The sequence below is a fragment of the Dendropsophus ebraccatus genome, unplaced genomic scaffold (genome assembly GCF_027789765.1).
Source record: "Dendropsophus ebraccatus isolate aDenEbr1 unplaced genomic scaffold, aDenEbr1.pat pat_scaffold_2019_ctg1, whole genome shotgun sequence".
NCBI classification, from domain to species: Eukaryota; Metazoa; Chordata; class Amphibia; order Anura; family Hylidae; genus Dendropsophus; species Dendropsophus ebraccatus.
In genome coordinates, this window is record NW_027209457.1 from 5,658 (window position 1) to 20,403 (window position 14,746).

The following is a 14,746-nucleotide window of genomic DNA, read 5'->3' on the forward strand; positions in this document are numbered from 1 at the left end:
TGTACTTAGAAAAAAGCCAACTGTTATGCTGCTTAAGTGTAGCTAGGGATTCCATGGTCCCTCCTAATAGTTAAAATACACAAACATATGTGTATACACTTAAAGCGCTACAGTGTGTGCTTAAATGATGGAAAAGAGGTTTCCTGAGAGATACTGTCCTATAAAAATGTTATCATAATATAACTTATCACCTATCGTTTTATCGTTTTTAGTATGTCCCAATATTTATTTACTATTTGTTTGAATAAATGACTCTGTTTATTGTAAGTCGTGATAATTGGGATTTTTATACACTCCTCCTCTTTTTTATCTGGTGGTGGTGTTGGATCTTTTGATTTTTCCTTCAATAGGTCCTCCCTGTTATATTCCCCTATCTCTAGTGCAGTTTTATTCATGTTTCTCACCTCATAACCCTTTGAAGCAAACTTTTTCTGTAATTGTATAGCCTCGTTTTCATATTGCTCCTTTAAGGAACAATTTCTATGTAGTCTTATAAATTGACTTTTAGTAAATTGAAATTACCATTTATCCTGGCGGCAAGTTGGGCGCGGACTTTGCCCTGTGGCATAAATTTATTGATGACATAGTATTCATCTGGAAAGGGGGTATGGAGACTTTAACCATTTTTTAAAGGATAATCATAAAAATAGTTTTTATCTTACTTTTACCCCTGAATAGTCAAAAGGAAATACATTTTTTAGATTTAACGATTTACATACAAAATGATCATATTTTAACAAAAATGTTTTATAAACCAACAGACAGCAACAGTTTTATTAATAGAGAAAGCAAGGAACAAAGAGTTCCAAGTAAGTTAAAAAATGCATAAGGCACGTAGGGCCCCTGGTAGTGTGGTAGTGTGGAGTGTGATCCTATAAGGCCCTGCCTACTGAACACGGAGACCGATGGGTCGGGCATCCCCTCACCAGACAGAATATCCCTTACATTCGGAGACTGGCTTTTCTTGTGTATAAGGGAGTAACCATTTCCCACCAGGTCTGGTTACTGGTAGTGATGAGTGAATACTGCTCGATCAAATAGATATTCGATAGAATAGTAAGGTATTTGATCTATCGAATATTATCGAATAGTTCACCGAATATTCGATAAGTATTGGATTAGCGTTCAAATCCCCCAGCTTCTGGTTTTTACCTCCAAGTGGTCGAATAGATGTTTTTCAATAATCGAATACTTGTTAACATTGACTTCTCGGCCATTTGGCTAAGATCAAGTGTAGTATCTGTTCTTAAGTGAGCAGAGAACCACACAGATGGCATGGGTATAACGGTCGGCTGTGCGGCCTGAGCAGCCTTCCTAGTAGACCATGTCCGTCTGGATCTGGCCATGAGGTTTCGAGGGGGTTGAGAGTTGAGGTGCAGAAGTGCTTTGGGAGTGGTGACCTCAGGGTGCCTGAACTCACTGGGTGTGGGACCACAACTGAGGAATGGCACTTTGCACGCAGTTCACATTCACACCCCTTTGAGCACTCACCTCTAGTTTTCTGGCCTTTGGCTATGTGAAAATTACGAGGAATTTTTATAGATCCGTCCAGATGTCCGGGCTGTTTTACACGGCGCACATCTGATTTATTTATTCTTTTTGTCACTGTGTGTTCACTTTCCACGTTTGTTTGTCACTAGGATTCTTCGGGTTGTGGTCGCCTTTTGGAGACCCCTCGGAGGTCTAGGGGAGGCATGTGTGGCCATCTGCGCTCCTTGCCTCCCTGCACCCCCGGTCCTCCTTCGGGAATGACCACCTTTTGATTGAAATGACGAACGGTGAGGGCCTGGGTTATGCTCAGGTACGAGCTGTAGTTGTTTACCGGTCTGCTCTTGGCCTCGTCTGAGAGCAGAAATTTATCCTGGACCTTTGCAGGTGCCTTTTTGCCCGGAAGGGAAGGGAATTAGGTGTGTTGGGGGCCCATCTCTTTTTAGAGTGGGCTTGCGATAGACCGCATCCTAGTGCACTTTTTTGTGTGGCACGCTACACTTTTTTAGTAGCACTCGGGTGATGAGAGCACGTTGCCTCGACTCTCAATAAAAAAGCTGATCGTCGAAACATGTTAGGTGTTTGACCTGCGTGAACTACGGCAATTACTACAGTGACGTCACTGCTACTCCATGGAAAACCATTGGATTACTAACCGTATGCCCAGAGTTGGTAGTAGTGGAGCCACCGGCCGGGGCCCGCTCCCAACCCGACATCTCAACACCTACAAATACTGAAACGATACAGAAGAATCGAGGATACTATACCACATCACAAAACTACCAGGTATTCAGCAGTATAGCTATATATCACTAAGGATACTTAAACTGCTTGAATGGACCATTGTTACTATTTACTTTCGTACTTTACATAAGATATATTATGATAACATTTTATAGGACAGTATCTCTTAGGAAACCTCTTTTCCATCATTTAACCCTTAGGGGACACAGCCAGTTTTCATTTTTGCGTTTTCGTTTTTTCCCTCCTCGTGTATATAAGGCCATAGCGCCTGCATTTTTCCACCTAGAGACCCAAGTGAGCCCTTATTTTTTGCGCAACTAATTGTACTTTGCTATGGCAGATGTAATTTTTGCCTACAATGTGCCGGGAAACCAGAAAAAAAATTCAAAGTGTGGTGAAATTGAAAAAAAAAACGCATTTCTTTTATTTGGGGGAAATGTGTTTTTACGCCATTCACCCTGGGGTAAAACTGACTTGTTATGCATGTTCCTCAAGTTGTTACGATTAAAACGATATGTAACATGTATAACTTATATTGTATCTGATGGCCTGTAAAAAATTCAAACCGTTGTTAACAAATATACGTCACTTAAAATGGCTCCATTCCCAGGCTTATAGCGCTTTTATCCTTTGGTCTATGGGTCTGTGTGAGGTGTCATTTTTTGCGCCATGATGTGATCTTTCTATCGGTACCTTGATTGCGCATATATGACTTTTTGATCGCTTTTTTATTACAATTATTCTGGATTTGATGCGACAGAAATTGCGCAATTTTGCACTTTGGGATTTTTTTGCGCTGACGCCGTTTACCGTGTGATATCAGGAATGTGATTAATTAATAGTTTGGGCGATTACGTACGCGGCGATAGCAAACATGTTTGTTTATTAATTAATTAATTTATTTTTATTTATAAAATGGGGAAAGGGGGGTGATTCAGACTTTTATTAGGGGAGGGGGTTTTGTGTTATTAAAAATACATTTTTCTTTTACTTTATACATATACTAGAAGCCCCCCTGGGGGACTTCTAGTATATGCACTCTGATCTCTCATAGAGATCCATGCAGTATAGTTATACTGCATGAATCCATGAGATCGGTGTTCTATTACTTTTGGCTGCTGCAGCCAAAAGCAATAAAATGCCGAGCCGGGATCAGCGCCATTACGGAGCAGACCCCGGCCCGGGATGGATGCAGGGATCGCCCCCCCGCAATCGCGCCGCAGGGGGGCGATCCCCCCACTAGACCACCAGGTATGAATAAAAGCAAGTATTTAGAAGCAGCTGTCAACTTTGACAGCTGCTTCTAAGTACTTAATTAGCGGGCACGGCGATCGGACCGTGCCCGCTAATAGCCGCGAGCCCGGGCTACACGCGGCACCCGGGATCGCGGCAGTTCAGAGGGTGGTCGCCGCGCGACCCCCCTCTGAACTCCCATAGCGGCACGAGGACGTTCAATAACGTCCTGGTGCAGCTATGGGTTAAGCACACACTGTAGCGCTTTAAGTGTTTACACATATTTTTGGCGTATAAAAACTATAAATTACCAATACTTACTTGGCTTCCAAATCGATGGGCTCCAGTACTGTCTCATACACAAGTGCTCAGGGTTATGCATTCACCAACTTGTAGCAAAACAAAGAAGGTAGCCTTTCATGATGTTTCCTGCTCCACAGGTATCTCAGGATCCATCTGGTTATTACACATCATTGTGCATCCCAATAATTTCTGTCACACACTCCAGACCTAACTAGCTCACCTGCCTCATATGTCCCTTTACTTGTCATCAATAGACAATCACTTAAGACAGTGCAAACTGCTTCTCCACACAATTCCCTGATGAACCCATAGATACAACATAGGGGAAAATGTGTCAGAAGAGGATTACAGTAAATCTCTGTCTGAAAAGAAGTTATAATGTCAGCACAAACACAGATTTTGTTTGCAATATATGAATGTGCCTATTGAGCGAGTAGTGAAATATTCGACTTTCAAGAATTCGAATCAAATAGGCACCGATATTCGGCTATTAGAATTCGAGTATTCGATCCCATTATAGTCTATGGGAAAAAAATACTCGGCACTTGGAAATCTAAATTCGACGACTTGGAGGTCACCAAGTCCCCCACGAAACCTCCCTAAACGATGCCAACACCTCCAAATGACACTGGGACATTAGAGGGAGCATGCCTAGGTGCCTCTAACACCCCAAAATTGCAGCATAAGGCCACTCTCTGCAGTTGCGAAGGAAAAATATTTGTGAACGCTTTACGAACATTTATGACAATGTTCACACATTTCGTTCGTATTTCTTGCGCAGTGTTACATACATGATTCCAATGTGCGTCCGCAGAGCATTATGTTATTCGCTCATATCACATGTAATGCTGTACAAACGTTACATCGGTACCGTGTTCAGTAGGCAGGGCCTTATAGGATCACACTCCACACTACCAGGGGCCCTACGTGCCCTATGCATTTTGTAACTTACTTGGAACTCTTTGTTCCTTGCAAAATAACACCACTGTTATGTAAATACTTTTAGCACCAATAAATATAGTTTTACCACATACTATATCGTGTCCATGTATGTCATTCCCATGTAAGCTTTCTTGTACTAAACTTTTTAATTACACCTATGAAGCCCTAATGAAATAAAACCCACGTCTTACATGAAGGAAATAATATTAACATATTAAGTTTTATTGAATCTTACTGTTATAAAATTTATAAAATGATAAAAAATTATTTGCATGAACAGTTATGTTATACTGGTCTAGTGTCCAATATTGTATACCACAGTGTGTACTTCAGGATACTGCTAATATTCACTATTTTGTCTCTCAGTCCTGTATACACCATCAGTATCCAAGTTTCCTTTTATCTCAATATTGTGAGTTTCACAATAAAAAGGATCTACTCATGTTTTGGTAGTCTTCACTAGAGATGAGTGAACTGGTTCGGCCGGTATGGGATCCGGTTCGGATTTTTGGAAGTCCGCTTCAATTTTTTTTTTCTTGCTTTCAGCCGCCATTTTAGAAATCAGGAAGGGTTTTGGGCGGAAAAAGCGCTTTCCCATGATGCCTGGAACACATCCAATCAGCAGGGATGTTGCACTATCCCACCCCCTGTGTCACGTCGGTATCGCTTTAAGAGGAGCGGTCACATGTGACCGCATGAGGCAGTCTGCACAGAGAGAGGAAGGAGACTGTTAGCAGTGCACAGAGCTCATCAGTGACAAAATGCTGCTGCTGCCTGCTGCTGTACTGAGACGATATTGTACAAAAGCAAAGACAAAAAAAATTATTAGGAAAGCGGAGAGGAGAAACATATAGTGATTGAGAGAGAAAAATAGAGAGGGCAAAAGATAGATTAGGCATAGGAGAGCAAAGGGTGCACAGAACAAAAACGTGCTATACAGATATCCAAGTACTATACTGTCACCCTTGTGAGAGTGTATATGACATAGGTGTTTTCCTGAGGCACAAATATATACCTCGTGCATGTGTGTAGAATAAAACTTTTTCCTGCATAGACCCTGTAATGGTGAATTTCCTGCATAGACCCTGTAATGGTGAATATTGAAGTCTAAACAAAAAAATGACTTTGAGATATTGAAAAGATAATGTTGTTACTGACATGTAGAGCCCTAAATTCAACCAAATACACTACCCCCGTATCATATAGATGCTTTAAACTATGAAATCCAAAGAAATTCGAAATTCAGTTGAACCAATCTTTTAAAAGAAATCCGTAAGTCCGGTCAGAACAAACTTTTGAACAGCTTTATAATAGTCTGAAAATATTTTATAACCCATTTAATATTTGTTTTTACATTATTTGCCACATGAAAATAAAAGTGTTACTTTATGTGATAATTGCATATTTTAAAGCATCAATAGAAATGAGGGACATCTAAGTGTCAAGAAACCCATGTGAGAGATAATAAAAGTGTTAATCAGCTGCTGCTGCTGTTGTTGTTGTTGTTATTATTATTTAATTTTTTTTCTTCCCTTCTTTTTTTATTCTATTAGCAATGTTAGTAGTGTCTCACCATAATTGAAATATATTTAGCAAAATTATTGTTAATATTTTATGAATTGAATATCAGGTGAGTTAAACAGATGGTATTTACTCATCCTTCACTTTTATTCAGCATTTTCTTCCAAGCAGTGAGATCCCGGTAATTTGTGCATTGTTTTCCCATTTTACTAGACAGAGATTGCACAAGCTAAATACTTTGTGTTGATAAAACTGCTGAGACTGCAGATCATTCCTGGCGAGTCTGAAGCCTGTTGACATATGACATGAATTTCTGGCAAGTTGACTTCTTACAAATGGATGGGGACAGACCCCTGAATGCTAAAAATTGCAGTGAAGCTTAACACTACTGAATCTGTTTAAGCTTGATTGCCTTGTGAACACAGGTCATGGAAGAAGAAGTAGATTATTTTCAGGCGTAACAGTAGAAGATTATTATAAAAGAATGAACACTAAAGTTTAATCATCTGCTGCACTGCCAAATTTAATAGTTCAGCTGAATAATAAAAATATGCCGTACAAAGTCAGATTTTGTAGCTACTGAGTGAAATTCAATAACCAATTACAGTTAGCTGTTTTCTGATTTTATTTATTGCAGTCCCCCTTTTTTTCTTTATGCATGATAATTAAAATTCTTTATTACTCAGCAGAGTTAAATGAGGACAATTATTGAGCTTGAAAAGTTTAAAATCTACATTGATTATGCTTATATTCAACTAATCGGAATTCTGAGAATTTTAAGTCTTTTATCCTTGCTAGATGACACCAGCATTGGGTTTTTCTTCATAATATATTATAAACATTTATGACCTATAATGATAGGCTACTGTGCCTAAAATAAGTATGTAAATTTATGATCATAAAGGAAGGAATCTAATGCTATCCAAATTATGGATAAAAGAAGTTACCTATCTGGAGGCAGCTTTTCACGAGTAAGAACCTTGAAACAGCAGTCTTCTGCAAAGTGGGAACATAGGGGGAGATTTATCAAACATGGTGTAAAGTGAAACTAGCTCAGTTGCCCCTAGCAACCAATCAGATTCCACTTTTCATTCCTCACAGACTCTTTGGAAAATGGAAGGTGGAATCTGATTGGTTAATAGGGGCAACTGAGCCAGTTTCACTTTAAACCATGTTTGATAAATATCCCTCATAGTCTATAGGTGGGTGCTTTTAGTGGCAACTCTGGTTTAGCTATTTAGGAACTGCAGCTTTCTGTGTACCTTATAGAGGTAAAATCAGGCTCCTCTCCTCCAGGCTGTTCTGCCCGGCTCTATGTTTATTCTATCTATAAGATGGTTGACATGGAGGAACATGTGACCATGCCCCGCCCTCCGTTTTCACCACTGAGCCAGTATATGCCTATGCTGGATACTGGGGGGGGCAGGGCATAGTCACATGCTCCTCCATGTCAGCCATCTTTTAGATAGAATCACCACAGAGCAGGGCAGCAAAGCCTGGAGGAGTAGAGTCTGTCTATTAAGTACAAAGGAAGCCGCTGTCCGTGACTGTGCGGTGAGTCACTGTGCGGTGAGTATAGTTACTTATACTGTACACTGAACAATTTTACTATAAAGGACAGAAGGTACAAATAGGTTTTTTGTTGTGTCTTCATCACAATGGTGTGAGAGTGACACATTTCAACTGGCTTGTATTGCTAACGTAGAGTACAAATTTATTGAATAACAATATAGACTAATTTATTGAATTACATATTTTTTATTTATATAAAACATGAATATTACACAATACCTTGCAAAGATTAAAGACCCAGTGTGCAAACCATGAACTAGAGAATACAGTACAATATTTATGACACAGTAAAGGGAATCTGACAGACACAAATTTCAGTGGTGTCATTTATGTGTGACTAAGATGTCATTAAGTGAAACCTGCAGTTTATTAGTTGCAAAGTGATGCGAGTGCTGAGAACTAGGAGTGCATGACTGTCACAACTTAACACAGTCCTCAGGGTGGGCAGCAGAATTATGGTGACAGATTTCACTATACTTTGTATGTTATCCTGATTATACGTTTAGCACCTTTTATAATGTGACTTTATATTATAAAATGTACATGTGATATTGGTTATCAAAATAACGAATATGTGGGGAGTTATAATAGTGTATGCTTATTTATTTATTTTAATAATTTTTTTCTCATTTTCATAAAAAATTTATTACTAAATGTCTATAAATGGAATTCATATCCAGAATATTTACTTTAATGGCGATTTCGTCAGGAAGAGAATTTATACGGTTAACCAGTGGTGTAGCTACCATAGAAGCAGGGTAGGCAGCTGCTACTGTGCCCATGGGGGAGGGGGGCCTGGGGATGCACAGGGAAGGTAAAAACTGTCCTGTGTCCTTCTGCTTAACCGCTTATGTACTGCTGTATTTAAGTGATCCAAAGTTCATTTATATGCTGCAACACAAAAAAGGGTTAAAAGCAGAAGTGAAGGAGATATCTAGTGCACTGATATGCTTTTAACCCCTTTTTTGTGCTGCAGCTGCAGTACATACAGGGTTAAGCAGAAGGTAGTCCGCTCATGCACCCACATATTTAACCATAATGGTTTCTTATGGTCCCTTATGGTTAAATACAGTGGACTCTCTGTCCTAGCTACTCCCAGTGAACCCAGTATCTTCTGCACCTCCTTACTCTCTGCATTGTTGCAGCTATAGCCAGGGCAGGGAGTATACTTTCTTCTGAAGAAAGAAGCAACAGCACCAACCCTATCTACAGTACTTCTGGTTGCTCACACATAGTAAAACCTGATAAAAGGAAGAAACTCTATACTTATACATTTTTTTGTAGCTGCATATACAAACATAAATCAACACCTCTAACACATACATCAAAAGATAAATGTATGCTCCTAAAGGCCATGTTCACATTTAGTAAAACACCGTCCGTTCTGTGACCTGGCCAGATCACAGAACGTCCGATGCTACTGTTGATCATCCCGGCTGGTACTGCAGTACCAGCTGGATGATCTTCACTACTATTGAATCCGGATGCGGGGGCATCCGAATTCCCCGCTGCACACAATGAAGCGTGGGGCCATTTTTACAAATACGTTTATGTTTCAAAAATGGGCCTTTTTAGAGTCTATTGGCTATGGAAGGCTTATGGATGTCTGATGGATGTTATTGATCAATGCATCAACTGGACACTTTATTTAAAAGTACATTCCTTACAAGGATGTTAGGGAAGCACATATCTGTGCCGATGTATGACAGTATACCATTTATTGACAAATGAACACTACTATCCTCTAACAAGCCTTCACAAGTGATAGGCTTCATAACTTTGATCTTGTCTGAGGCTCTCTCTCTTTAGTGGCGCCATCCAATACCACCAATAGCAATCATATTACCAGGGATAATACATTAGATCTAAACTAATATTATGTCAATGTGTGGGAAGGGGATAAGGTTTGTTTCCTGAAGTTAGAAAACCTCATTGAGGACAGAACTGTGCATGAGTAGTTAAAACAAGCTAATTTTCTATTTGAGATAATATAGTTTTATACGGTTCATGCATTAGTATCCCTCAGTGTTTTGTGAAAGTTGTCTTCATTGATTCTATGCTATTTGCTTCTTTTATTCAATAGTAAAGTATGTATATTTATGAGTTTTATTAAAATCCTAAAAGGTAGATTGTCATTGGAATATAGACAACAAAGTAGAATAAGTTACTGTAGGTTCACTTTATACTGAAATCTAATTAACAAACTCTATAAACATAATGAACCATTGCGTTTGAATTAACGTGGTGCTCACTCTGGCTATAATGATGCTAAGCAACAAGGTCAAATGTTTTACATTTAGTTACTTTCTTTAATCTTACTAGATTGCCTATTGAACTGCTAGATTAATAATGTGTTCACTGGGTTGTAGGTAATTAATTTTAGAGGGATTTTCTTTAGAATGTATTCTAATTAACACAATTTTAAGACAAAATAAACCAGTTCTAATAATGTCAACTACTGTGACTGGGTTTTTGTACTGTAAATGAATCAAGTTTGTCAACTTTTTGTGTGTTACCTTTCTTTTTTACTTGTATGTGTTGTTTTTATGCCAAACTGCATTGGATGGAATGTATACTTTTTAATGTAATAAATTGGTACCACATGATTTGATTGCATATCACAGCGTACGCAGTGGCGGATTAAATGTACCCTGGGCCCCGGGCTGTCTGCCCTACCTGGGCCCCCCATCCTTCCGCTTCGTACACAACCGACCCCAACTAGAAAAAAAATACACTAATTTCTTTATAGTAAACTATTAACTTTTATTGTATGTATGATGCACCTAGGACCCAAGTACAACAGCTGCAGGCACTACAACTCCCAGCATGTACTGACAGTCTGCAGCCCTCAGGATATGCTGGGAGTTGTAGTGCCTGCAGCTGTTGTAGTTGGGTTCTAGTTTAAAAGTTTGTGCTAGTGTACTGTAGTGACCGTGGGGCTGTGTCAGTACACTACCGCAAACAATACACTGACCCATTTAGACACCAGGCTCTGCACACTATAGAAGTGATTACAGTGCAGTTACTAATGACTCACAGGTGACGTCTTCTCAAATTGCTGTCGCTCACTTTTTGCTTTCTTCTCCATCTGGCGCAGCATCATGAAGACTTCTCCGTGCAGGGGGAGAAGCTGGGGGGTGCAGGGGGAGAAGCGGGGGGGTGCAGGGGGAGAGGCTGGGGGTGCAGGGGAAGTAGGGGAGCAAGGGGAGCAGCAGGGTGTCAAAGGTGAAGCTGGGGGGCAGGGGGAGCAGCAGGGGGCAGGGGTGAAGCTGGGGGGCAGGGGGAGCAGAAGGGGAGAAGCTGGGGTGCAGGGGGATACGCTGGGGGGCAGGGGAAGTAGGGTGGCAGGGGGAGAAGCTGGGGGGCAGGGGGAGCATCAGGGGAGAAGCTGGGGGTACAGGGGGAGATGCTGGAGGGCAGGGGAAGTAGGGTGGCAGGGGGAGAATCTGGGGGTGCAGGGGGAGAGGCTGGGGGGCAGGGGGAGACGTTGGGGGGCAGGGAAAGTAGGGGGCAGTGGAGAAGCTGGGGGTGCAGGGGGAGAAGCTGGGGGCAGGGGGAGCATCAGGGGAGAAGCTGGCAGTGCAGGGGGAGATGCTGGGGGGCAGGGGAAGTAGGGTGGCAGGGGGAGAAATTGGGGGGCAGGGGAGAAGCTGGGGGTGCAGGGGGAGAAGCTGGGGGTGCAGGGAGAGAGGCTGGGGGCAGGGGGAGCAGCAGGGGAGAAGCTGGGGGTGCAGGGGGAGATGCTGGAGGGCAGGGGAAGTAGGGTGGCAGGTGGAGAAGCTGGGGGTGCAGGGGGAGTAGCAGGGGAGAAGCTGGGGTGCAGGGGGAGAGACTGGGGGGCAGGGGGAGTAGCAGGGGAGAAGCTTGGGGGCATGAGAGAAACAGGGGGAGAGGCTGGGGGGCGGTGGGGGAGACGGAGCGGACGAGGGCAGCCGGAGGGCAGAGGCAGGCTGGGCAGGCCCGCTGGGGCGCAGCTTAGGGGCCAGAGTGAGCTTCCAGCAGAGAGAGCCTGTATCACAGGCCAGAAGCTCACAGCTGCAGCCCCGCGGTCCCGAACTTTTATCGGCGGCGGCGCGCACATGTGACGTCATCGCCGAGCACGAGAGTTCGGGCATCACGGGGCTGCAGCTGTGAGCTTCCGGCCTGGGATACAGGCTCTCTCTGCTGGAAGCTCACTCTGGCCCCTAAGCTGCGCCCTCAGCTGAAGATAATCGTCCGGACTCCAGAGGCAGGAGAGAGGCTGGGCGGGAGCTGGGCGCCGCTGCGGCCGGCCGCGGCGTACGCATGCAATGACGTCATCCCGCACTTGTTCATTGGATGCGTGCGCCGCGGCGGTACCTGGGAGCTGGCAATGTGAGCAGGCCGCGGATGACTATTAGAGGCCGCGGCTGCTGTTTTTTGAGTGCTGGCGAGCCGCGGGGTGGGTGGAAGAAACTTTCGGGGCTAGGCATGAATATTCGGGGCTTGTGCCCCGAATATTCATGCCTAGCGACGCCACTGGTGGGCGGTATGGGCCCCCACGGAGCCTTTGGCCCCGGGCGGCCGCCCAAACCGCCCATATTATAATCCGCCACTGAGCATACGTATACATACGTATACTATTTTATCAGCACTTACATTGTGAAGCAGGCAGCAAACATCAAGCACTGCTACAAATGGGCATTGCTAGCCATAAATGTCTGGGGTCCAGGCTTAGAAGGATTTATGGCTAGCCCTGAAAGTTTTTGGTCCAATGAAGCATGCGACAGGTCCAAGTACATAAGAGTGTCGGTAATAGACTGGCAGCACTCAAAAGCCAACCATGCCTTCTGGGTGCTGCAAATGTCCCTCTAACTGCAGGCATTCTTAATGAGCACTTGCAGTTTAATGAGGTGCTGTGATTGCAGGATGGGAAGCCATTGGCTCTGGCATTGGAAGTAAGCGGATACTCCCACTCTCTTTTCTAGCTCCGGCGTATGAGTGACGCTGGAAAGAACGACTCTGTAGAACAGAAGCCAGAAGACTTTAAAGCACCGGTGAGTATGTTGTGTTTTTGTTTTGTTTTTTTACAGAGGGAAGATGCCTTCATGGAGCTGGGGATAACAGCTGTGGAGGCGCTAACTACTACAGGGGGGGGGGATACCATAGGGAATTACCTACAGATACTACCTATAGGGGGGTATTTCCTACAGAGGAATATCTACTATAAGAACGATACTACCTATTAGGGGGGCTTGCAGGGGGACTACATACAGGGGATGCCTACAATATGGGGAATACCACCTGCTGGGAGGCTAGCATGGATATTACTACAGGGGATATCTTCTTTATGGGGTATACTACTAATTGGAGGGGTTTCTACTGGGGGTACTAGCGGAGGTTTCAACTACAGGGGAAATTTACTGCATGGGAGATATTACCTATTGGGGGGGCTAGCAGGGGAACTACATAGAGTTGATGCCTACTATATGGAGGATACTATCTACTGGGGGGCTAGCAGGGGTATTAACTACAGGGAGATATCTACCACATGATGAATACTACTTATCTGGGGGGGGGGGGCTATCAGGGGGACTACCTAAAGGTGGATGCCTACTACATGAGGGGCACTAAGTTCAAATGACGCCTATACTGTATGATCGAGAAGATTACAATTTTTGTCTGGCAGATTCTTTGAGGCAAGTTGTGGCTGAACGAGGTCTTCGTGATAGACAGCCAGATGGAGAATAAAGTGAAAAGAGAACAACTGCAATCAGAGAAGATATCACCTGTGAGTCACTGGATGTAATCTACCTCTTTATGGGTCAGTGTATGGAGGCATACTGATCTTTGCACAGTGGATGTTAGTGATGTGTGGATATGCAATAATAGTATGATGATATTAATAACTATGTGGGGGTAATGGTGGTAGTGAATGTGGGGCAATCCTACTTGTTTCTTATATGGTATAATTGTTTTTGTTGCTGGTAATCATGGGACTTAGTATGCTGGAGTTATTTAGTAATGAAAGCGGGGCCCGACTTGGAAATCAGTGTGGTGTACAGAGGTCAAAACCCCCGCTATCTCTTACTTTTCCCCTATCCTGTGGATAGGAAAAAGGTAAAAAAAAATTCTGGAACACCACTTTAATATTCTGTATTTGGGATTAAAATGTCTTATAGAGAGGTACAGACACCGGGACTTCTGCCATGTAGTTAGGACTAAATGCTGGATGGGTGGAATATTCCCATGTACGGGATTAAAATGTGTTATTTAAACATACTATTTTGTGTCAAACCTTCATTGCAAAAGTACAACTAGTGGCACAAAAAAAATCAGGGCTTATGTGGGTCTGTAGGTAAAAAAAAAATATAAGCGCTATGGCCTTTTAAACAGAAGGAGCAAAAAACTAAAGCCCAAAAATTTAAATTGGTTCTATCCTTAGAGGGTTAATGTTTTTCCCCTGTCAATCATAAACAGGTTGACAGAAGCAACTGAATATGAAAACTGAATAAGAACCCTAATATTGGTACCTCTTCTCTGGTTAGCTTTGATACCTTTACATTATGGGAGTATTCACTTTAATAACAGATATCTAAAGGTTTCCAACAAGGGACACCATGTACTGTATAAGGGTATCTCGAAATAAATTTCTAAGCACTTCAATCACCACAAACCAGCAAGATTGTTTCCTTTGAGTGCTTTACTGAGTTAATAAAATTACTGCAGCAATAATAATCTATTGAGTGCTCATATTACAGATATTTGTTTTCTTTTATCATTTTGTTAGCATGTCCCAATATTGTATTACTTTTGTATCATGAGAAATTTGGAATCAATACTTAAACTCAAAGAAAGGTAAGGGTAGAAAAGTTCTATATAGTCTGCCAATTAATGAATATTCAGCATCAAATACTACAAAATGAATGGTATGAAAACACCCCAAATTTGTATTCCATTTTTCCACTATTTTTTTCATTTCTTT

At 42.4% G+C, this 14,746-nt stretch overlaps 1 pseudogene; it reads left to right on the top strand.

Moving 5' to 3' along the window:
• The first annotated feature begins 1,201 nt into the window (after positions 1–1,201).
• Positions 1,202–1,268, top strand: LOC138775761 (U2 spliceosomal RNA; annotated as a pseudogene).
• The last annotated feature ends 13,478 nt before the right edge of the window (positions 1,269–14,746 follow it).